The sequence below is a fragment of the Humulus lupulus genome, chromosome 1, assembly GCF_963169125.1.
Source record: "Humulus lupulus chromosome 1, drHumLupu1.1, whole genome shotgun sequence".
Lineage (NCBI taxonomy): Eukaryota > Viridiplantae > Streptophyta > Magnoliopsida > Rosales > Cannabaceae > Humulus > Humulus lupulus.
The window spans coordinates 171,157,917-171,184,798 of NC_084793.1; the positions used below are offsets into that span (position 1 = coordinate 171,157,917).

A 26,882-nucleotide genomic window follows, 5' to 3' on the forward strand; every position below is an offset into this window, starting at 1 on the left:
TTAACTCCTTTGATTCTCAAGCTGAATCTCACAATGTCTAAGCCAAAACCCAACTTTCAGCATTCAACCCAAACTCTAAAGAAACTTGCAAGGAACCTAAAATTCAGAGATGAAGCTTTACCTCTGGATTAATCTTGGCCTAAGCTTGACTCTAGTTGCCCCAATCTCAGCCCTGAACTCCTTCCTTGGTTTCAAGAAACTAGCTCTTCTTCCCCATCCCTTCTTTTTTTTGCTTCTTGGTTCTCTCTATACTTCCAGCAGAAAATTCCTGAATAGCCTAAGTGTAAGTAACGTGACTAACTCCTCTTAGCCAAGTTAATCCCCTCCTAATGCCAAATTACCACTTTACCCCTTACCCTTAATAAAGTTCTTATACTAACCTCAAGGGAAATTCCGTCATTTCACCCAATTCCTTGAGTATACCTAACGATCCTCGTTTAATCCCGACACGCTTAAACCATTACTGAATTTACTAACCACTACTCAATAATTCCCAAACACATTGTAATATTCCCAAAATATCCCTAAGCTCCTCCTGAGCCGGGTATTTGACCCTGTTGTGACTTTCAAGCTAAACAACTCCCTAGGTCCGTCTCGAATTGTGCACTGTAATTATATCACCACCCACACGTGGTATCAATCACAATACACATAAATATAACATTTATGCCTCCAACAGGCTAAAATTACAAATATGCCCCTAACAACCCAAAGGGGCCCACATGCATATCTAATCACCTAAACATGCACTCTAATCACATATTCATTAAATTCACATATTAATACAATATAACAATTATTGCCCTCCAGGCACGCTAATCAAGGCCCCAAGCCTTATTAGCGAATTTGGGTCGCTACAGTTCGAGTATAGCAGCAGAGATGATTAAGGTCAAAATGATTGACATAAAACCGACCTGGATGACCCCCATAGTGGAGTACCTCAGAACCGGAAAGCTACCTGATGATCGAAAGGATGCGAGAAAGCTACTATACCAAGCTCTGTGGTATGTTATGGTTGAAGGAGTCCTATAACGACAAGGGCCTTTGCTGCCCCTCCTGTGATATGTTCTGCCCGAGGAAGCACATACCATTTTGCAAGAAATACATGAAAGCTTCTGTGGGGACCACGCTGGGGGCAAAACCATTCTCTCTATATATATTGAGACATGGAAATTTTTGGCCCACTCTGGCGAAGGACTCGATTTCATATGTGAAGAAGTGTGAAAAATGCTAACGCTTCACCATAGTTGCCCGAGCTGCGCCCGTCGAGCTAACCATGATCTCATTCCCTTGGCCGTTTGCAGCATGGAGAATTTACTTAATTGGTTCTCTACCAACAGGAAAAGGAGGATTTCGGTATGCAGTAGTCGTCGTTGATTATTTCATGAAGTGGGTAGAGGTTGAACCTTTGGCAACCATTACCTCAAAGAGAGTCCTGTATTTTGTTGTTAAGAATATCGTATGTTGATTTGGACTCCCAAAAAAGATTGTGTCAGAAAATGGAACTCAGTTCGATAGTGATCTCTTCACAAAATTTTGTGAAAATATGGCATAACCAAAAGTTTCTCGTCTGTAGCATACCCACAAGCCAATGGGCAGGTCAAGGCCGTAAACAAAACCCTGAAGTTGAGCTTAAAGAAGCGATTAGATAAGGCCAATGGATTATGGCCCGAGCAGCTCGGTCAAGTACTCTGGGCCTACCGAACCTCACATCGAACCTCGACGGGACATACCCTTTTTCCCTGACCTTTTGAAGCGAGGCTATGCTTCCAATTAAGGCAATGGTGACGATACATAAACAAAACACCTTTGATCAGAATCCTAACCACAAGCTACTTAGTGCATCCCTTATTCTAATCGAAGAAAAATGAGAGGCATCACAATTGCATCTTGCCTAGTATCAACAGAAGATCACTCGTTATTTCAATTCAAAGGTTAAGGGACGCAGACTTGAATTAGGCGATCTGGTTCTCCGAAGGGTCTTTCTAGCAAGTAAAGATCCCAAAGACGGTGTGTTAGGGTAGAACTAGGAGGGACCATATCAAATCATGGAGGTCTTGCGCGAAGGAACTTCCAAGCTAGCCCGGTTAAGTTGAGAAATAGTCCCACAGACATAGAATGCCCTACACTTAAAAAAGTATTATCAATAGTTTTGTTGTCTTTAATATTTTTTGAATTACCTTTTATGTAAGGCTTATTTATAAAATTCATTTCAGTTTGATAACAGTTGAATTATTAAGTAAAAAAATTTATTGTTTTGTTATTATGAGCTTACTTTGTAAAAGCAACCAAGAACATTTTTATGTTATGATTTTAAGAGAGTTTTGCTTATTCGGATAAAGATTAAAACTTAGAGTTTGGAAAATTTTATTATTCAACAGCTTTTTAATGCTTGAATTTTCAAAAGACCGAATGTGAACTAAGTTTGAGAAATTTCTAAGCCGATTAAAACCCCTGGATATAACCAGGTCCGAGGCCTGATTCCTAACAGGTATAAAGCTACTAAGCCTATTAAAACTCCTGGATATGAAGCCTACTAAGCCAAATCTACTAAGCCTTCTAAGCCAGATCAACCTCTATCCACCATCAAGTCAAAGCAGCCAGAACCCAGCCCATCCACTACCCCATCCGACCAAGTTAGAGATGAAGAAACGCCAACCTCATCGCAGATGGCATTGTACAAACTTCATGAAGGCCATGTCTTAATCAATTGAAGAAGAAGGAGGGGGAGAAAGATAGATCTTAGATTTTCTTGTTTATTTATTTTGGTCACACAAGGTGCCTCCCCCAACAGATCTGGGCTAGGCGATGAACAACACACTTCGAAGAAGGAGTTGACAACAAATATGAGCTTCGACGACTTCCATGGTTGCAAAGCTTTAATGGATCTAGGTTTTCCAAGCATGGGTGGCGTATTCATCGATCGAATCTGGGCAAAGCTTCTTTATCGAAGGGTCGAGATCAAGCCTGATAGGCAGTAAACGTGGTGGCATGGGGTGGTGCATGGTTGAAAGAGTTAGACTAAGGAAGGTTCAGGCGATCAAGGTACCTGCAAAAACAAAGATGGAGAAGGGAAGAAGAAGAAGAAGAAGAAGAAGAAGAAGAAGAGAAAGATTTGATTTTTTTTAATTTTCTCGAATTTAAAGTAAATTTGATTTAGTTTTAGTTTTTAGTTGTTTTAATTTTATATGTAATGTTATTTTAAAAATTAAAAATATTATGTTTTTTAATTAATAAATATGTATTTTTATTTAAATAAATTTCATTTGTTTTTTTATTTAAAAATGTATTTTTAATCATTAATTAATTCAAAATTAAATAAAACTCGAGGGTATTTTAGTCATCTTGAAAAAATATTTGATCAAAATCACGCTTAGGGTACTATTTTGATCTGTTTTGCAAAACATGGGGTCTGAAATGTCATTTAACAAAACACAGGAGCCGATCGAGTATTCAGGTAAAACACAGGGGCCAAACTTGTATTTTACCTATTAATTAACTAGTAATTAATTTAGAATTAATTAATTAGTTGTCATAAACACATTTATTCTAAAGTAGTAAGTGGGAGAAGGTGAACATCTCAATGTGACATATGGTCTCCATTATTAGTACAACACCGTGAAATATTAATAGGGCCTCGAGGCAGCTTTATTTTCGTCCCCCTAAGGAAGGTTTCTAGACATATTAATACCAATGTTGGCTTCATACAAATATAGGAAAGAGTGATGGATTTTAGGCTTGACCTACCATAAGGCAGCACTCTTTAAGTTAAGTCATGAATTCTGAAATAATGGGTTACACTTACAAAAATGCAATTAAGATTTTGCGATGAATAATTGTATCTTGACTAAATCAATGGTACTTTATTTTTAAAAGAGAAAATAAGAGTTATTTTAATTTTTAAATAATAAAGATAAGACTGTCTTATAAGCTATCTGAATTTAACTTGACCAACCCTAATCCAACACTTTATTTGTTAGGTAGTTTTATCGTGGAATAGTAAATGTGAAGTTTATGTGTTTTAATTGTTGCATCCATGCATCATATTTACGTTCCAAATAATTGATATTTGTTTCAAATAGTAATAATTTTGTATTTTATTTTCAGTCATAAAAATGATGCCACCCATGGATTGCCATTCACATAGGGGTCGTATTCATATTGGGTATCCCTAAGGTCACCAACAAGACCTCCCATAGGATCTCCCTCGGGTCCAACAGTACCGACAACACTAGTACAAATATAGGCTTTCTCTGCACTTTTTTTCAACCTTAAAGAAAAAGGGCAAAGAAAAGGTTTGAATGAGTCTAAAATATCGCATTTAATACCCACACTCTATTTTATTGCGGTTTTTAAAAAAATGCAGTGTAAAAGTTTAAGGCTGGGGGAGGTGGGGACTTTTCTCCGCAGTTCTGTAGCAAGAACCGCAGAGAAAAGTTTACCACTTTTCTCCGTGGTTATATAGCAAAAACCGTAGAGAAAATATTTTGCTATATTACCGCGAAGAAAAACCCTCGTCCCCTCCAAAACAACCCAAGACCTTAACTCTCCTCACTTCATTCCCACATTTGACACACGAGAACATGAAGCAACAACTCCACCTTCATCCCCAGCCACAGGTAAGCCCCATTTTCACCATTCTAGTTTTTTTTTTCTTTCATTTTCTTGCATATTAAAGCTTTAAATCATGTAAATATACCTAATATTGATTTAATTTGAAGTTTTAGGGAAAAAATGAAGAAATATTGAATGAGTTTAATGGGGTTCCAATGTATAACTATAGGGTGATTTTCAAGTTTTTTTCTAATATTTTTTAAAGTTTATATAGGATTAGAAGACATTTTCATTGTTCAATACATGCATTGATCACTAAAACTTGATTTTTTTAATATATATTTTGGTTTTAGGGTATTTTTTATATTATCTACCTAATTTATTGGTTTTTTTTTATAAAGTTAATATAAATTATGTTAAATCTTTAGAATGTATTGTATTTTACATAATTTTTTATATTATAATAATGTTATTTACATATTTTTTATATTATAATATTATTTCTTACATAATTTTTTATATTATTTACATAATGAATTTTTTTTAAAGTTTATTTTTGCTAATTATATTACTTTAGGATCAATTCAATTACTATATAATTACTAACCAATGTTTAAACTTATATTGTAGGAAATATTTATTTGGATTTGAGGTGTGTTGAAATTGTTGAAGATTAATTTTGAATGAGAGTAATAATTACTACTTAATTTTTTTTATTTTTGATATTTACAAACTATTGTTAGAGGAGTTTGAATATATTAGATATTCATCCGTAGTGAAGTAGGTTTTGAGATAAAATTGTGTGCTGCAGAGATAACAGAAGGTTGAGAACATGTGTGTCTTAGTGAAGTAGGTTCTGCGAATTTTGTGTGTGATGCGATGGCTTATGATTGAGAACATGCATGTTGTTCGTTATATTTTTTGTTTGATTTGAATTTATAGGTAGTAATAACTTGGGATATGCTATAAAAACAAAGGAAACTTTGCCCAATTTTTTTAAAGATTAATATATTAATTGAACATGTTTTATAGGTTAATATATGTAATAATTATGTTTGTTTGTGTTGAAATTGTAAATACATATGAATTTTGGATATGTTATAGAAATAGAGGAAACTCTGCCCATTTCATTTTATAATTTATTAATTGAACATAATTTTGTTCACTTACAATATTAATTTTCTTTTCATTATTGACTTAGGAATTAGGTAGATATTATCATTATGGATAAATCATGGGTTCTTGAGAATAGAGAAGCACAACAATTTCAAGACGGATTCAACCAATTTTTAGAATTTTGCCAAACAAATTTTAGTGATTCGGAAAGAATTCATTGTCCATGTATAGATTGTGGTAATGGATCAAAAGGAAATATTACCATGATAAAGAATCATGTATTTTGTCAGGGATTTGATACAAGTTATCGTACATGGTATTGGCATGGGGAATCATTGAAAAATAATAATTCATATCCATTCGGGAGACGAGGGGTTGATGATTTGGGTTATAGTGATTTTGACGATCATCCAATGGAATTCCTCGATGAAGCACAAGAAGAGTTTGTTGATAATCCTTCAAAATTTGATAAATTGGTTAGAGATGCAGATAAACCATTATTCAATGGTTCTCTGAAACAAAGATTACCAACAATGGTAAAAAAAAAATCAACATAAAAGCAGAAAATGGAGTAAGTGATAAATGTTTTAGTCAATTTTTAGTTACTTTTAAGGAGATTTTACCGTCAAATAATTGTTTCCCTGAGTCTACGTATGAAATGACTAAAACTTTAAATTGTGTAGGGTTGAAGTATGAGAAGATCCATGCATGTCCGAACGATTGTGTGTTATATCGTAAAGAGTATGTGGACATGGACACTTGCCCAAAATGTGATTTACCCTACTACAAACCTAACAAGAGTAAGGAGATTAGGAAACTTATTCCTCATAAAGTGATGTGGTACTTGCCTTTGATTCTACAGCTTAAGCGGTTATATCGAAGTGCAGAACACTGTGAAAAATTATATGGCATGAGACTAGGCAAGTGAAATATGGTAAACTCTGACATCCTACAGATTCTCAGGCTTGGAAAAAAGTTCATAACTTAAATCCAGAATTTAAAACTAAAGCAAGATATCTTCGTCTAGGTCCAGCTACCGATGGTTTAAATCCACATAAATCTCTAAGTAGTAGGCATAGTTCGTGACATGTCTTCCTTGTTATGTACAATCTTCCTCTGTGGTTAGTGATGAGAAAAAAGTTTTTGATACTCACGTTAATGAGTTCAAGCCCAAAACAACTGGGGCACGATATAGATGTTTATTTGGCACCATTAATTGATTATTTGAAAGATTTGTATGAAAATGGTGTTGATGCATATGACGGTTTTAAGAAAGATGTCTTTAACTTAAAAGTTGTTTTGTTGTGGATTGTTAATGATTTCCCAACTTATGGTAATCTATCAGGGTTAAGCACAAACCGTTATCAAGAATGTCCAATATGTTGAACTAACACAAGGGATCTTCATCTGTCGAATGGGCACAAAATGTGTTATATGGGTCATAGACGATACTTGCCCCTAAATCATTGTTATAGGGAAAAAAAAATCATTTGATGGTGATAAAGAACAAGGTGTTGCTCCTTTTCCACTTTCGAGGCAACAAATTCTTAAAGAAGTAGAGAAAATTGATTTCAAGTATGGAAAAATACGAAATTAAATGGATATTTACAAAGGAAATCAATTTTTTTTCGTCTCCCTTACTAGAAAGATTTACTTGTTCGACATTTTTTGGGTGTCATGCATATCGAAAAAAATGTGTGCGGAAGTATTATAGGTACATTACTTGATATTCCCAGTAAAACTAAGGTTGGTTTAACTAGTCGTTTAGATCTTGTTGAAATGGTTATAAGAACTGATTTAGCACCTGAACAGAAAGGTAAACGCACATATTTACCTCCTGCTTGTTTCACGTTGTCTAGAGAAGAACAAAAATTTGTATGTAAATCATTTGCAGAGATGAAGGTGTCTGATGGCTATTCATCCAACATTTGAAACTTGGTATCCATGGGGGATTTGAAGCTGATGGGTATGAAATCACATGATTTTCATATGTTAATGCAACAATTACTTCCGATTGCTATTTGATCAGTCTTACCAAAAAAAAGTTTGAGATTGTTTGATGAATGTTTGCATATTCTTCAATCATTTATGCGGAAAAGAATTAGAAATGAAAAAATTGGATGCATTGCATTGTAAGATAGTGGAAACTCTATGCAACCTTGAAATTTTTTTCTGCCATCCTTCTTTGACATTATGATACAATTAGTGGTTCATCTAGTAAGGGAAGCCAAGTTGTGTGGACTAGTTTGGGCGAGGTGGATGTATCCATTTGAAAGGAGTATGAAGGTGTTGAAAAGTTATGTGCATAATCATTATTGTCTTGAAGCTAGTACGGTTGAATGTTATATATTGGAAGAGGCAATAGAATTTTGCTCAGAATACATGAGTAGGGTTGAGGCAATCGGAATCAGCAAACCACAGAATAACTCAGATGGAGTTGATAAAGGACTATGAGGGAACGGAACAATGATCACTGTATCTAGGGCAGAATTAGATCTAACTCAATTAGTTGTGATGCAAAATAATCCCGAGATTCAATCATATATAATGTAAGTAGATAATATATTTCAATCATATATATTAGAGTGGTGATTTTTTTTTTGTTGTTTAAACTTTTTTGTACTTTTTTTTATGTTTTAGTGATCACATGGAGTTATAACAGTTGATGATTCCAAACAAGGTTAAAAATAAACAGAAATGGGTTATAGATGAGCATAATAAAATGTTTTGTCGGTGGCTGAAGAATACAATTTTGACGAAGTTGGGAGAACAAAATCATGGAGTGTCGACTGAGTTGAACTGCATTTCTCTTGGAGAAAGCATTGATATAATAAATCATCAAGCTTACATTGTCGAAGAGAAAATATTTCATACCAAGTAAAGAGATGATGCTTGACTAGTTCAAAATAGTGGAGTAAGTATAGTTGCAGAAGCTATACATTTTGCCAGTGCAAAAGATAATAATAATCAATTTTAGGCACAATGACATACTACGGGATTGTTGAAGAAATATGGGAGCTAGATTATTCATTATTTCATATTCTTCATTTTAAATGTTCTTGGGTAGACAACATTACTGGAGTTAAAACTGAAGAACTTGGATTCACTCTAGTTGATTTAAGTAAGAAGGAAAATAAGAACGATCCCTTTATCATGGCTGCCCAAGCAAAACAAGTGTTTTATATAAATGATCTAGTTAATGATAAATAGTCAATTGTTTAACACCCAAAATGTGACTACCACTAAGTTGTAGTTGTAGTAAGATCGGGCGGTCGATCCACAAGGAGGTAACCTAAACTCAAAATATTAGTAGGAAATAACACAAAAATTAGTAACAAGAAATAAATAAAAAGATGGAAATGAAAAGAGATTTGAGATTTTGATGTTGTCTTTTTGATGAAATGATAAAATGAGATAAGTGAAATGAAGGTAAGATGTAATCAAGAGTTTGAGAAATTGAAAGGTTTCAAGAATCATCCCTATGCTTGCTTAGTTACTTGATTACTTGATTTACAAAAATACTCAAGTAAATAGTTCACATCCCAACATTTACTTGGAAAATCTAACATTAAAGTCCATATTCTTTTTTAACAAAAGTCTATTTGAGTTATAAAGTTCTTTACTTTAAAAACACAATGTTAATCTTATGAAAAATCTAAAAATGATAAAATACCCAAAGGCAATAATGCAATAGAAGATTAGACATAAAATTATGTATCAATATTACTTTTACTAATTAGAAGCACATAGAAAGAGCATGACTATTCCTATATACTATTAGCATAAGTAAATAAAGATAACAAAATGGAGATGGAGATAAAAGAACATAAATAACTCAAATATTTTACATTAAGAACATAGTAAATCAAAGTAGCAAAATAACATCACTAGCATATGGAATCATCCCTAACCTTCATAGGAAGATTAGGTCATTATGCTCATGATTCTCACAAAATTCTAAGAAGAAAGTGAGTAGAAATTTTGCTATAGTTTCTTTTCTCTAAAATTACATACATATTGTGAAGAAAGAGTCACTATTTATAGAAGGAGAAAAGGACTAAAAAGAAATTAAACAACAAAATTGGGTTTACAAAATAAATCTGAAATATTAATAATAAAATATGATTTTGAAAAATCAAATCTTATTATTAATATTACCCTAGCTATTTTGGTGTATGGTCATTTTTCCCTTTTCTAAAATACCACAAAAACATGAGCTTTAAAGCTCAAAATAGCAATTTTGCAAAGCCCAATACCCACAAAACATGGGTTGAAAGTGGCTGGTGGAAGAAGTGGGCTTTGACCAGGCGCAACCAATGGGAAGAAGACACGTGGCGCGGCTGGCTGGGTCAAAATTAGGCTGCTAAGGTTGTTTACGTTGGGCCTTTGTTGGGATGGTGGTCACGTTGGAACTGTCTTTGGGCCAGGAGATGTGTTGGCGTGGAAATTCTTGGGCGTTGAAGGCTGAAGGGAAGGCTAACGTGTCAATTGAAGGGAAATGATGATTGATGATGCAGGGAAGGAGACAGGTGGCGCAAGCGAACATGTGGCAGGCAAGGAGTGTGCCAAGTGGTGCGCTGGTGCAAAGAGGCTGGCGGGCGTGGGCCGAATTATGGGCCTAAATTTTGCAAAAATGCCAACTTTTCCTCCTTTCTTCAACTTTATTTATTTCTTTCTTCTTTCTTTTCTTTATGACAAAATGCATATTTTATTCCTACAAAATAACAATAAATTAAATCATAATCAAATATTTTCATTTATAAAATAAATTATATTAATTCAATGAAAATGTTAATTAAACTTAATTTATTTTGGCCATTAAAATCAATAAATATGCATTTTTCGCCACTAATCACAACCCCCAACCAACTTATTTCTAGTCCCTAGCAATTCAAGCGAAAAAATAAAATTGTCAAGTTGAATAATCAAGTCAAACCAAGCAAAATCATCTAAGCATTTTCAAAGAATCAGCAAGAAGTCAGAAATTACTATATAAGCTACTATAGTTGTGATTTTAGAGTTGTAAGTGTGTGCACCAAACCACATTCTTTTTTATCACAAGTCATAACACAAATAGTATCGAAAAATCTCAAAAGTATAAAGATCTCAACTCCAAATTCCTCACGGGCATTGAAAGTATTTGTATGGGAAGGATCACACTCTTGGAGCTGGAAATGTAACAGTTTATGCTCAAATGAGAAAAGATAAACTTTTTAGGACAAGCAATTTGAACAAATATTGATCACAAGATAGGCAAATCAACTTATTGGAATTCAAATGACAAACAACCTTTAGGATTTACATGAGAAAACTCCAAGAACAAAATGACAACTAACTAACAATGATAAATAAGAAAGTGAACTATAATGATAATAATTTTTTTTAATACAATTACACAAAATAATAGTAATAGAAATGTATATATGTTTTTTTTTCAACAACTACAAAATAATAGAAGGAAATGTTGCTCTTGTTCTCTTTTTTTTTTTCATTTTTTTCTTTTTCTTTTGTTTTCTTCTTTTTTTTTTTAAATTCTTTTTTTTCATTATTTTTTTTTTTTGACAAGAGACAACACAAAAATAAAAAGGAAATTACAAATACAATACAATAAATAGAACACAAATTTATTACAATGACTTTTCTTAAATGAAAAACATCCCTCTAGTAAATGTCATGTTTTAAATTCCAAAGATGTGACTTTACCAATTCAAATGATCAATAAAAGTTCAAAAAGTTGTTTTCTCAACTCTCACAACTCACCAAGAAATGAAAAACTTTAAACTTGAAATTTCTCTCAACTATTTGTGTTAACAACCAATTTATTTATCACATGTTTGGAAAGTGCACAAAAGAACTCTGAAAATCACTTCTTAATAGCTAAACATAGTAAGAACTGACTCAAACCAACAAGTTATACTCATGCTTGGATAATTTTGAGAAATTTTGACTTAAAAATTCAACAAGACAATAATGTTTTCCAAATGAATGCTAATGACGTAACAATAAGATTTTACAAATGAAAGCCAATGCATACTCACCACCCTCAACCAAAGATCAGACAGTGTCCTCAATGTCAAAATGAATAAGTAATGAAAAAGGTAAGGAAAGAGAACACCCGGATGATGACCATGTCCATGAGGCGAGAGCGAAAATAGCCTGTTAACAATACCCCAAAACGAAAAGCATACAAAAATAAAAGAAAGACAGAAAAATAAAGATAATGAAAAATAAAAATAAAAAGAACAATAACAAACCATTCAGAACTTCAGAGTGTATAAATTGGGTCCTTAAGAAGGACCTCTTCAATATGACTCACACTCTCAATGTAATGTTTCAGTCTTTGGCCATTAACTTGAAAAATTCTCCCATCGATTAGGTCCTCGACCTCCACCGAACCGTTGGGAAATACTTGCTTCACTACAAATGGACCAATCCATCGCGATCGCAGTTTACCAGGATGCAAGTGCAAGCGAGAATCTTACAAATGCACTTTCTGATTTGGCTCAAAGTGTTTTCGCATGATTTGTTTATCATGAGCGATTTTTAATTTTTCTTTATAAATCCTGGAATTGTCATATGCATCTTTTCTCAACTCCTCAATTTCGGACAACTGGAGTTTGCGATTGATACCTATGACATTCAGATCAAAGTTTAGGGCTTTGATAGCCCAATACGCTTTATGCTCGAGCTCGACAGGTAAATGACAGGCTTTTCTAAAGACAAGCCAATTGGGAGACATCCCAAGAGGGGATTTGAAAGCAGTGCAGTATGCCCAAAGAGCGTCTAGAAGGCGTGTAGACCAATCTTTGCGGTCGAGATTTACCGTCTTTTCCAAAATGTGTTTTATCTCTCTATTGGCTAACTTAGCTTGACCATTGGTCTGTGGATGATAGGCATTTGCAACTTTATGAAGTACACCGTACTTGCGCATAAGATCCTCAAAGGATCGGTTGCAAAAATGAGTGCCTTGATCACTGATGATAGCGCAAGGGGTACCAAACCTTGATAACACATTTTCTTTCAAGAATTTGACAACTGTAGCGTTATCATTGGTTCGACATGGTACAGCCTCAACCCATTTGGAAACATAATCCACAGCGAGAAGAATGTAAAGGTATCCAAAAGAAGGTGGAAATGGTCCCATAAAGTCTATCCCCCAACAATCAAATATTTCGATAACAAGAATTGGGTTCAAGGGCATCATGTGCCGACGGGATAAGGATCCTAACTTTTGGCACCTTAGACAAGAATGACAGAAATCATTGGTGTCTTTGAACAGAGTGGGCCAGTAAAGACCGCATTGTAAGATTTTGGCAGCGGTTTTCTTCACAGAGAAGTGACCACCACAAGCATCATTGTGGCAAAATTCAGCACACTAGACACCTCATCGTCGTGGATGCATCTTCGCATGATTTTTTCGGGGCAATACTTGAATAAGTATGGGTCATCCCAAAAGAAATTGCGCACCTCGACCAGAAATTTGCGTTTTTCGTGTGAACTCCATTCAAATGGGAGTTCACCTGTTACTAAGTAGTTTACAATGTGAGCGTACCATGACAACTTAGCAACAAAAAGCAATTGTTCATCAGGGAAATCATCATGAATAGGTGGACCGTCAGCGGGATCGGTGAATTCAAGTCGGGATAAGTGGTCCGCGATGAAATTTTCAACACCTTTCTTGTCTTTGATCGTTATGTCAAATTCTTGCAGGAGAAGGATCCACTGTATTAATCGCGCCTTAGCATCCTTTTTGGAAAGGAGATACTTAAGGGCAAAGTGATCTGTGAAGATCGTAATAGGTGATCTAATCAAATAAGGGCGGAATTTGTCAAGAGCAAAGACAACGGCAAGCAACTCTTTTTCAGTAGTGGAATAGTTCATTTGAGCAATATTGAGAGTTCGGCTTGCATAATAGACAATAAAGGGTTTCCCCTCCCTTCGTTGTCCTAGCATAGCTCCCACAGCAAAGTTGCTGACGTCACACATGATCTCGAAAGGAAGACTCTAATCGGGTGACTGAATAATGGGAGCGGAAGTGAGTGAATTGACAAGCGTTTGGAATGATTCCTCACACTTAGGTGTCCATTCAAAAGTAACATCTTTGGCTAGGAGGTTGCTCAGCGGACGAGCAATCATTGAAAATTTTTGTATGAACCTCCTATAGAAACCAGAATGACCAAGAAATGACCTAACGTCTCTGACAGTCTTAGGAGTCGGCAGGTTGGAGATAAGGTCGACTTTGGATTGATCAACCTCAATTCCTTTTCCAGAAACAATGTGGTCTAAGACTATGCCAAAAGATACCATGAAGTGGCATTTCTCCCAATTGAGGACAAGTCCTTTCTCGATGCATCGTTTTAAAATAGCTTCAAGATGAAGAAGACATGTCTCAAAGGAGTTTCCAAAAACGGTTAGGTCATCCATGAATACTTTCATTGATTTTTCGATCATGTCACTAAAGATGCTCATCATGCATCTTTGGAAAGTAGCTGGTGCGTTACACAAGCCAAATGGCATACGCTGGAAAGCAAAAGTACCAAAAGGACAAGTGAGAGTGGTCTTATCTTGATCCTCTAATGCAATCTCAATTTGATAATAGCCAGAATAACCATCAAGAAAGCAATAGAAGGGATGACCAGCTACACGTTCAAGGATTTGATCAATGAATGGGAGTGGAAAATGATCTTTGCAGGAGGCGACATTTAATTTTCTATAATCGATGCACATGTGCCACCCCGTCACTGTTTTTGTGGGGACAAGGGCCCCTTTTTCATTTTGGATCATGGTGACACCAGATTTCTTGGGCACGACTTGAGTTGGACTGACCCACTTACTATCAGCTACGAGGTAAATAATACCAGGGTCTAGTAATTTCAAAACTTCATTTTTTACAACTTCTTTCATCGTGGGGTTCAGTCACCGCTAACGGTCTCTTCGAGGGATGGCTTCGTCCTCCAGATTGATTTGATGGGAGAAAATTAAAGGGCTAACACCTTTGATATCAGCAAGCATCCAACCTATCGCATATTTATGCGTTCGCAGTAGCTCGAGTAACTGCAATTCTTGAGAATTTTTAAGGTTGGACGAGATGATAACTGGAAAGGTTTCACCGTCTCCCAAGAAGGCATGTTTCAACCCCTCGGGAAGTTGGGTCAATTGAATAATTGGAACCTCTTCAGCTGAAGTTTTTGGCTGTGCCCTCTCGCGAGGAAGCTCTTCAAAGTGAGGTTGCCAAAACTGAGTCCTACTATGGCGTGAGTCCATGCGATATGATATTGCAAGAGTAGACTCAATAGAGCTGGGACTTTCATTGTCTGACAGGAGGAGGAGTTCATCAAGATTATCAAAGTTGTTTCGCAATTGAACCTCCTCTGGAATTAAAGAGCCAATCATGAATGTTTGATAACATTCATCATCTTCTTGGGGTTGTTTCTCGATGTGGAAGAGATTGACTTCAAGTGTTATGTTTCCAAACGATATCTTCATTAGACCAGTCCGACAATTGATCAAAGCATTTGCAGTAGCAAGGAATGGTCTTCCGAGGATAACAAGAATTTTAGACTCCATGTTCACCACATATTGGGTATCAAGAATAAGAAAATCCACGGGGTGATAAAATTTTTCAATTTGAACCAATACATCCTCAACAATACCCCTAGGCTTTTTGGTGGAACAATCAGCAAGCTGTAGTGCAACAGATGTTGGCTTCATTTCTCCAAGACTGAGTTGTGAGTATACAGAATAGGGCATGAGATTGACACTCACGCCAAGATCAAGTAAGGCTTGGCTGACTTCATGGGTCCCAATTTGGCAAGAAATGGTGGGACAACCGGGATCTTTGTATTTCGGTGGTGCCTTTTGTTCAATCACCTCTCTCACTTGTTCGGTCAAGAAGGCAGTCTTCTTGACATGGTGCTTCCCTTTTTCAGTGCAAAGATCCTTGATGATTTTGGCATAAGCGGGCACTTGTTTAATGATGTGAAGCAAAGGAAGATTAATCTTCACTTGTGTCAAGTGCTCAAGGAGTTCAGCTCGGTTATCAGGAAGTTTCCAAACAGGTTTCAAAGCCTGGGGAAATGGAACTTTTGGAGTGGCATTGAGTGGTGGATTTTCGGAAATGACTTTTGGAATACTGGGAGTGTTGGATTTTATGGGTGGGTCTTGCAGAGTTTTACCGCTTCTCGTCGTGATGGCATTCACTTCCTTGACATTTTGATCATTAAAATTTGAAGATTGGGCCATGTGTTGGCCTTGCACATTGAATGTCGGTTGGGAAGGAAGTTTGCCTTTTTTTTGGAATGGCCAAGGATTCAGTCAATTTTGAGAATTGACATTTCATTTCATTGATTTCTTCCATCATTTGGCGATTCAGTTTGGGTTGTTCCTCCATGAATGCATGAAGAGTATTCTCAAGAGAATTTCATTGTGGATGAGCATTGTATTGAGGTGCAGAATACGCCTTTGATGGTTGAACTTGTTGCTCATTTCTCCATTGGCCTCCAGACGATTGAGCTTGGTTGGAATCTCTCCAACTAAAATTTGGGTGGTTTCTCCAACTAGGGTTTTACGTATGGGAGAATGGCTTGTTATATGCCCCTAAGGCATTGCATTGCTCCTCATAAACCCCCCTCATTTCATTCAAAGTTAAGCAGTCCTTAGCTAAGTGCTCCGTCCCTCCACAAACAAAGCATGGTTCTTGCGGTTCTGCTTGAGCGATCATGTGCGATTTTTGGCTATTCTTCGTCATTAAGACCTCAAACTGCTTTTTCAAAGCTTTGATTTGGGCCTTAACACTATCCTCTTCTCGAAGTTAATAGATCCCAGATGGTTTGTGTCTGTTGGTGCTATCAGTAGCACTTGGACCAGTCCAGGTGTGAGACTTTTTCGCGGTTTCTTCGAGGTATTCAAGAGCATCGCCTGGCTCTTTTTCGAGGAATTCACCATTGCATAGCATTTCTACAAACTGGCGCTTATGACTCGTGAGGCCTTCATAAAAGTAATTGACCAAACGCCAGTTCTCATAGCCATGGTGCGGGCACTAATTTAACAGATCTTTGAATCTTTTCCAGACTTGATAGAACGTTTCATTGTCTTTTTGGGAAAATGTGGAAATCTGTCGTTTTAGACTGTTGGTCTTATGGCTAGGGAAGTGTTTCAAAAAGAAAGATTTGGCCATCTCCTCCCATGTTCCAATCGACCTAGGTCTCAAAGAGTACAACTAGCTCTTGGCTTTGTCCTTCAAGGAAAAAGCGAACAACTTCAGTCGCACAGTGTCGGCATTTTCGGCTTGGTTATAGAACGTGGCTACTACCTCCTCGAATTTTCTGATATGCACATATGGGCTTTCATTTTCCATTCCATGAAATATGGGCAAGAGTTGAATCATGCCAGGTTTAAATTATAATGCGGGCATATTAGGAGGGAAGATAATGCATGAAGGCGTGGAAGTGCGAGTAGGATGGAGGTAGTCATTGAGATTTCTTGGTTGGATTTCATCATTGTGAGCCATTGCAAATGGGTTATTATCAGCGAAAGTTTGTGGACAAGCAGGATTGGTGGAAGGAGTTCCGGTAGGAGTGGCAGATGAATTGGAAGAAGTGTCACTGGAAGTTTCGTGATGATTCATCCACTCTCGGAAATCAGAATTAGATTTATTTTATGTCTTTATCTTTTTTTTTTTAAAACTTGTTCCCAGGTAGATTTGGAGGTTTTCGGGTGATCTCCAACGTCTTACTTGAACTCCCCGAGGTTACTGAGTAAGTATGGTGGATCACAAGTCAACCTTTTCGACCAAACAACCTTTAAGCAGAGTGAAATTGCTTATTTTGACAGAACAAGCTTGGTTTTCTTATAGTAATAAGTTCAACAATGTAATAGTGCAAAGGTAGATGCTCGAAATATTCCCAGGCCGATTGGGAAGGTTGCCAAGGTACTGCTTTAGACCCACACTTGCCTAGACAGAACTCCCTGAGGTTCCCAGGTAAGTGTGGAGGGTAACGCTATCACAAACCTTATTCAACAACCAATCTTTCTAGACAGAACAATATCGGTTTCTACCATTTATAATATTAAACAATTGTTCCCAATACTAAGCGTTTTGTGATTGAAATTTTATCATGTTATTTTTTTTTAAAAAAATCTAAATTCTAAGGAAAACTAAGGCAAAGAAAAAAGGAAAATCCTAAACTAAGCAACAAAATAAACAACACAAGAATAAAATCAAGAAAAGAAAATTAAAGTAAAGATAGAATAGCAAGCTTAATCCTCTTTTTTTTTTCAAATATGTATTAAACTAAAAAAATAGAATAGAAATTAAGAAAGAAAAATGAAGTAAGAATTAGCTAAGAAGAAAAAAAAAAATTATATAAATATATATGATTTTTTTTTAAACCAAAAGAAAGAAAAATGGAAAAAAAGAAAAAGAAGTAAAGATAGAAATAAGATAAAAATATATATATATATATATTTGTTACCGAAAAAAGAAAAGAGTTAAAGAAGAGAAGAGAAAAAAAAATCTATATATATAAATAAAGATTTTTTTTTTTGTTTATGATCTTTTTGGTTTTTGTTTTTTTATTTTTTATTTTTTATTTTTCTTATAATAATAATCTAATTAATTAAAAATTCGTAAAAAAATTATATTAACACAATATTTATTCCAACACCAACACAAATAAAGTTACTAATATTTTTGTAAAAATTTCACTAAACCTTTGAAAATTACCTCCCCGGCAACGGCGCCAAAATTTGTTTAACGCCCAAAATGTGACTACCACTAAGCGGTAGTTGTAGTAAGATCGGGCGGTCGATCCACAAGGAGGTAACCTAAACTCAAAAGATTAGTAGGAAATAACACAAAAATTAGTAACAAGAAATAAATAAAAAGATGGAAATGAAAAGAAATTTGAGATTTTGATGTTTTCTTTTTGATGAAATGATAAAATGAGATAAGTGAAATGAATGTAAGATGTAATCAAAAGTTTGAGAAATGGAAAGGTTTCAAGAATCATCCATATGCTTGCTTAGTTACTTGATTACTTGATTTACAAAAATACTCAAGTAAATAGTTCACATCCCAACATTTACTTGGAAAATCTAATATTAAAGTCCATATTCTTTTTTAACAAAAGTCCATTTGAGTTATAGAGTTCTTTACTTTAAAAACACAATGTTAATCTTATGAAAAATCTAAAAATGACAAAATACCCAAAGGCAATAATGCAATAGAAGATTAGACATAAAATTATGTATCAATATTACTTTTACTAATTAGAAGCACATAGAAAGAGCATGACTAATCCTATATACTATTAGCATAAGTAAATAAAGATAACAAAATAGAGATGGAGATGAAAGAACATAAATAACTCAAATATTTTACATTAAGAACATAGTAAATTAAAGTAGCAAAATAACATCACTAGCATATTGAATCATCCCTATCCTTCCTAGGAAGATTAGGTCATTATGCTCATGATTCTCATAAAATTCTAAGAAGAAAGTGAGTAGAAATTTTGCTATAGTTTCTTTTCTCTAAAATTACATACATATTATGAAGAAAGAGTCTCTATTTATAGAAGGAGTAAATGACTAAAAAGAAATTAAACAACAAAATGGGGTTTACAAAATAAATCTGAAATATTAATAATAAAATATGATTTTGAAAAATCAAATCTTATTATTAATATTACCCTAGCTATTTTGGTGTATGGTCATTTTTCCATTTTCTAAAATACCACAAAAACATGAGCTTTAAAGCTCAAAATAGCAATTTTGCAAAGCCCAATACCCACAAAACATGGGTTGAAAGTGGCTGGTGGCAGAAGTGGGCTTTGACCAGGCGCAGCCAATGGGAAGAAGACACGTGGCGCGACTGGCTGGGTCAAAATTAGGCGGCTAAGGTTGTTTACGTTGGGCCTGCTGGGCCTTTGTTGGGATGGTGGTCACGTTGGAACTGGCTTTGGGCCAAGAGATGTGTTGGCGTGGAAATTATTGGGCGTTGAAGGCTGAAGGGAAGGCTAACGTGTCAATTGAAGGGAAAGGAGGATTGATGATGCTGGGAAGGAGATAGGTGGCAGGCAAGGAGCATGCCAAGTGGCGCGCTGGTGCAAAGAGGCTGGTGGGCCTGGGCTGAATTCTGGCCTAAATTTTGCAAAAATGCCAACTTTTCCTCATTTCTTCAACTTTATATATTTCTTTCTTCTTTCTTTTCTTTATGACAAAATGCATATTTAATTCCTACAAAATAACAATAAATTAAATCATAATCAAATATTTTCGTTTTGAAATAAATTATATTAATTCAATGAAAATGTTAATTAAACTTAATTTATTTTGGCCATTAAAATCAATAAATATGCATTTTTCTCTACTAATCACCAATCGTTTTATTAGTTCCCGAGAGGAAGTTCTCAGAAAAAGAAGATGACAATGAAAATTATCATTTATATCATGACTGTTTCATTGCTGGACAATCGATACATGAACAAGTTGAGAATATTTAGGATAATGATAATGATAGTGATAGCAATACCGATGATCGTGATTATCTTAGAAACGACAACAAAGAAGGAATATGGGTCGATTGTGAATCGACCAAAAAGAAAAAAAAAACATGTTTAGTAAGTTATATAATAATTGTGTTTATTTATTTGTGCAATTCATTAATACTTGTGATTATTTATTTGTGTGATGCATTAACACTTGTGATTATTTATTTATGTAATTCATTAATACTTGTGATTATTTATTTGTATAATGCATTAACACTTGTGATTATTTATTTGTGTAATGCATTAATATAAAATAATACTAATTGATTTATGTGTTGCAGATGGCAGATAAAAGAGATGACAATGAGAAACATCAGGGTCGTGGTAAAACAAGAATGAGTTGCATGACCCAAAAAAAAAGCCAAGGGAATCAAGAAAGATCTTGAATGGAACGATTTGGGAAAACCAATAGGTGATGTGTATCCAAATATGATATCATATATTGGATCTAGAGTACGAGCCATGATTTTTATCAACTCAGGTGATTGGAGGAAGGTCCCACAAGATCTGAAAGACAATATATGAGAGGATATTATTGTAAGAAATTATCATTATGATATTTATTTATTTCTGTGTGATATCCAAATTTAATAATTATTTTTCTTGATTATATTCTCAGGGTGGTCACAACATTCCTCAAACCTTCAAATGTGAGATTTTGAAAAAATTTGGTCATATAATGAGGGATTTTAAAAGTGAACTCACTACCGAGTACATCAAACCTTTGGCTGAAATAGGTATGATGGAAGAACTCATTTCCCCCGAAGAAGTATAGTGATATACTTGATGAAAGAGACTGGTTAAAATTTGTATCTAGACGTCTAAGTCCAGAGTTTCAAAAAGTGCATCAAGAACAAAAAGCACGCGCATTACAAATGAAGTCAAGACATCGAACATCTCGTAGAGGAATGGCTAATATAAGAGAAGATTTGATAAGTATAATTGATATTAAAATTTAAATAATGGATGATATTATCGCAACATATAACTATAATTATCTTGTACGTTTTAGAAAAAAGAACGAAATATTCATAATCCGGAGAGGTATAAGGTTTGGCTTAGATCGCGTGAAAAAAATAAAGTTCTTTTGACAGAGTTGGACCGACAGATTGCCAATAAGATAGTAAGTTTTCTACGGTTTTATAATTAACATGTTGATTTTATTTATATAAACTAATTTGACCAAACAATATCTTGAGTAGGAGGAGGTCAAAGAAAAATTGAGTCGTGGAGAAATTACAGCTCAGGGTCGAGATGACAACTGGACTCAAGCATTAGGGACACTGGAACACCTAGGTCATGTTTGAGTTGGCAGGTGTTGACCCTGATTTTGGCCAACTGACACGGAGTCAAATATGCTTGATGTGGACAAATACGTTGAAATGAATGTGATGACAAAAACAATAAAGCACACAAGAGTTTATAGTGGTTTGGCCCCAGAATCTGGTAACAACCTACGTCCACTTGAACTGTTATTGATATAGGATTCAAAGGAGTGATCAAATAACTAGGGTTCAATGAGTTTCACCAACCTCTGAAGAACAAAACAATATATCAAATAGAATAACTCTAATCTGAGATAATCAAAAAGCCCCAAAAGTTCCCTTCCTTGAGTTATCCTTCTCTATTTATAGGCTCAAAGGGGATTACATTAAATTGTTACAGATATTCTTTCCTAAATAATCGGATACTCAGGAAATCATGGGAGACAATCTCAAGATTGACTAAGATCTTTTATAAAATTATCTTGAGATACGCGGAATGCGCGACCATACTGGTCGCAAGGAAACCTCAATCACATATGCTCGCAATATGCTACTGGTCGATACTCTAGCAAAATTCCGCCAGGTGTCAGCCACATGTCCAGAAATCACTTGCCACGTCATCCGTGCCTATTTTTTGGATAACATTTGCCCCCCAAGTTTATTTATTACGAGCAATAAATAAGCTTTTGAGGAAACGACCCTTCGGTTACCCCACCAGACCTGTCAGAATAATTCGTGCAATCTTGGAAAAAGCAACCTACCCTTGTCTAATCACGGCTTTTCGCTTCCCACATAACCTTTCGACGACTATCACCCTTCCCCATGCTTCGAAAAAGGGGAAACTGATGATTACTTCCTTTTAATGCTTACGGACAAAAATATATATATAGTCCCTTCAAAGCCTCCTTTTTCTTTTTACGCAAGCCATTACTCCTTCAAGAAACCCTAACACCAGAGCCCCCGTTTTCATCTAGAGATCGTCTTTCGGCGTTCCAAGATTTAGCCCGTGAGTTCTTTGACGCCCGAAAAATTTCTCAAATCTCCACGATCTTTATCCTGGTAAGTTTCTGGACTTTTATGCTTTATATTTTTGCCGTGCATGCTTCTGTAGACTGACTGTTGGGTTCATTTGTTTCTGGGTTGAGATGCATGTCAGTAGGGGGTTTAATGGGTGATACTGTATTGAATGATATTTCTCTGCCATTAAGGAGTCACGAGTTAGTTTGATAGTTGAGATCACGACTTTAGGATGTAAAACCGAAGTAAAAATTTGATTTTTGTGCTAGCTGAAAAACCAAGTTCTTCCCGCCCTAAAAGGAATTGAAAAAGCTTTTTCAAAAGGCTTTTTGCTTTCACTTTTGATCTATTTCTCAAGCTGTTAGTGCGAAAATTTTAGTTTTTTGTTAGAATGCTGTTGTATAAAAGCTTAACTTTTATACTCGACCAGCGTTATTCTAAAAAACTTTCAAAATTCTTCATCCTCACCTCCCCATTCTTCTGTTCGCAGATTTTAATGCCAGATTTGTGGGGAGGTGAGCGGCCCATCGATGACGATCTTCTTGCTCAGCTACTTGAAGGCGAAGAACAACCGACTGATCGAGTTCGCGAGATTCCATTTTCCAGAGTTTCTTCTAGACCTCATCCATCACCACCTCAAATGGCCCGCTCTAAGTCTCTAGGCAAGAAAAGACCTGACTCTGAAAACAGTCCAAATTCTCCTGCCAAGCCTGATTCACAGGCTATGGTTCCCTCGACCAGCGGTCGAGAAAATGCTGCCCCAGACCCTCGTATCCAAGTCAGGGCCCGCCCTCGGCATCAAAACCTTCCTGATGTCAAGTGGTATCTCTCCCCTACCAGCCAAGTGACTCCCCGGATGCTTGCCAATTATCGCAGGAAGTATCCTCTTACAGGGGTTAATCTCACAATCCTTGCTGCTGACCAAAGAGCTAACCTGCCAGGGGGTGTCTATAGCGCTTGGTCCAGGTACCACATAGAGGCGGGGGCTATCCTCCCTCTACATCCTTTCTATCAGGGGGTGGCCAACTATTTTGGTGTCGCCCTCTTTCAAATTACTCCAAATGGATATAGAATGCTGGCCACACTCTATATCCTCTATGAACTAAAAAAATGGCCAGAACCTACCCCTCACGAGGTCAACTTTGTCTTCGACCTTAAGTCCAACCCTCAACAATACGGGACGGGCTTCTTCCACCTTTGTCACCAGGAAACTAACCGAACGTTCCTGAGTGACACTACTCACATTTCCAACGTGGGGCAGTACAATAGAGAGTACTTCCTCATGCCAGATATGACTACGAACAACCTGGCCTTCGCTCGAGGAGGTAAATGCTTCTTTCGTTGGTCGCTACTTTTCCTTAATGAATTCTCCTGCACTTCTCTAAAGTATACTGTGCCTTTCAGGACCATGGTTATGCCCGAACCCAACACCAGACATGGTGTTGAGGTCCAACGCACTGGCCAGAATAGCAGATGCTGAAAAAAGCGTTAAGTCCCTGGTCACTGATGAAAATCTGAGGTCATCTGGCCTCCTGGCTCCTCGCCATGAAACAAGAGGACATGTGGTGGCAGATGCCACGGCCGAGGGGGATCCCAAGCAGCAACCCCCAGCGTCTCCTCCCCGTAGGAGGCCAACAGGGGTTACGATCAGGGAACCCACTGGTGCCCCTTCAGTAGAGAGGCCTTCTGCGCCCCAAGGCAAGGGGAAACAAAAGGAAACAGAATCTATTATAGACCTGGATGAATCTTCCGACGAAAACGGTATTGTTATCTTGCTTTTAAATAGCTTGCCAATTCCTTGTCATTTGTTTAATGGGGCCAGAAATTTTACGTATACTCCAAATCTAGGGCCAGACTTCTTCGTGCCAGATAGTGAGTGTATGACTAATAGAGTCAGTAGTATAGCGACCAGTAGTTGTAGCTCGGGTATTAAACTTTGTGACCTCTTTTCTGTTTTACCATGAATTTTCATCTGCCTTTATCTGACTGTCTGCATATTTTTCTTTATACGCAGAGAAGGCTACTCACAACGTTTTCGATCTGTATCAGGCTCAAGAGGAAGAAGAAGTTCCCCTGGTTCGATGGAAAACATCCAGGAGGCACAATGGCGAATCAAGCCAAGGACCCCCGGCCAAGAAGGGTCGAACAGATGATCCTTCCAAGGATGTGCCTACTGGACAAGCTTCTTCCCAGCCTTCTGCTCCTACTGAGAAGGAGGCTTCCCCTGCTGCCAACCCTTCGCCTGCGGCCTGAAGGGACCACACCCCGCAAGCAGAGCTTCCTGGGACCAAGCTCTCGAACTGCTCCCTGCGATCAGCTAAAGATCGCCTTGCTCATATCTTAAAGCACGACCGTTGCAGGGAGGAAATGGCTGAAGCTGAGAGTATGGGGGTTGACCAGATCCTCAACAGGGCTCTTAACGAAGTGGCCAGTGTAAGTATTTTTCCTCTTGGATTTTGCTTCTCCTTTTTGTAGTATAGTCTAACTTTTATTTTGTTGATTGCAGGCCATGCTGACAATAATTGTCGTTCGCACCCGTGCCCTGGCTACCATCAAATAGGCTCGGGCAAAGGCCGTCGAGGAGTTCCAGGTGAAATCCATCGAGGAGCTTCAGCCTGCAGAGGCCAGACACGCTGGGGAGTTGGAGGTGGTCACCCAGCAGCAGGATGCTGCGGTGGCAAAGCTGGCGGAGGCTGAAGCTTCTCAGGCAACTTTGAAGAAGCAGAAGGACGACTTCCAGGAGTCCAGTTGGATCCAATATCGTGAAGTCAAGAGGCTTAAGGAGGAGCTCCTTGCTAAGGACAAGACCATAGATGTTTTTGAGAGCCAGGTGAAGCAACTGAAGCTTACCAATGCCAAAGATCTGGAGAGGTACAAGAATGCGACACTTCGGTGTTTCAATGACTTTTGGAAACACAACCGGGGTGCCAACTTTAACTACCTTCCAGAGGACTCCAGGAACGCTGAGCTGGCCCGCTGCACTGCTCGATTGGCTGCAGAAGATGAAAGAGCAAGGGTCCCTGCTTCCCCAAGCGTCCAGCCGGCTGCTGGTGCAGAGGAAGGAGGAGTTGTTGAGGATGCGGCCAATCAGACTGTTGAGCAAGACCCTCCTGCTCCTACTGCTCCTTAAACTTATTCTCTTTTTATTTTTCTTCAATTACACGACCCACGGGTCGTGATGTAAAGACTAAATTTTTATTTTTAAATTTGCTGCACGGGTAGCAAATTTTTCCTTTTACTTTAAACAATTACATCCAAGCAGTAATGCTTGCGGTGTAAAAGAATGCCTCATGATATTATAATATTTCTTTTTATTATAACATCTGTTCGCATGACCAAACTTAGCATAGTACTTTGGCTTAATTTAACAAAATACAAATTTTGAAAAATACTCTAAGTACCGTAGCATGCTTTCACTCATTTTGTTCATGTGTTTACATACCTTTTGGTATGCTTTGCTATCGATGTACCTTATTTGCCCCCCAAGTGATCGAGGAGCTTTAGGTCCTTGATTACTTGCCTTGACCACGACCTGTGCGAACATCACTGCTCGATAGGAAACGTGAAAATTATAATACAGCAAAACAACACACGTAATGAACAAATACTTGTAAAAATAAATTTACAAAGGTTGGCAAGAATGACTGACTGCGCACAGTCCCTTATAATCTCGTAGTAAAAATGGACTAAACATGTCTTTACGAGTGATCTTAGAAAGATCTTACACTTATAAGTGATTAGCCATACAACGTGGCTAACCCTTTTTCGAAACTTGTAAAAAGTAAAAATTAGTGCAAGCCAGTCCTTTAAAAAGGACTGTTTATTGGTAGTACTTGCGCAGGTGTTCACCATTCCAATACCGTGGAACGAGATCTCCATTTAAGCGTGCAAGCTTGTAGGTGCCTGGATGAAGGACTTCTTCAATCTGGTATGGTCCTTCCCAGTTTGGTCCGAGAACTCCAGCAGTGGGGTCGCGGGTATTTAAGAAAACTCGTCGTAGCACTAGGTCACCGACGTTGAATTTCCTTTCTTTCACTTTTAACTTAAAATACCAGGCGACCTTTTGCTGGTACGCAGCAACTCGGAGTTGAGCTCTTTCTCGTTTCTCTTCAATTGAGTCTAGGGACTCCATCATTAGTTGGCTATTTTGTTCCTGGTCGTATGTGATGCGTCGGTGTGAGGGGGGATCTAACTCGACAGGTAACATAGCTTCATACCCGTATGCTAAGGAAAACGGGGTATAACCTGTCGCTGTTCGATGAGAAGTTCTATACGACCAGAGTACTTCAGGCAGTTGTTCAGACCATGCTCCTTTAGCGTCTTCAAGTCTTTTCTTCAGGGTGTCCTTGAGCGTTTTATTCACTGCTTCAACTTGCCC

General features: G+C 36.9%; 1 non-coding gene across 1 annotated transcript; it reads left to right on the forward strand.

Annotated features, from left to right (window-relative positions):
* The first annotated feature begins 16,691 nt into the window (after positions 1–16,691).
* Positions 16,692–16,798, forward strand: LOC133813176 (small nucleolar RNA R71). Its single transcript, XR_009884214.1, has one exon. It is a non-coding gene; the product is annotated as a small nucleolar RNA R71 (small nucleolar RNA).
* The last annotated feature ends 10,084 nt before the right edge of the window (positions 16,799–26,882 follow it).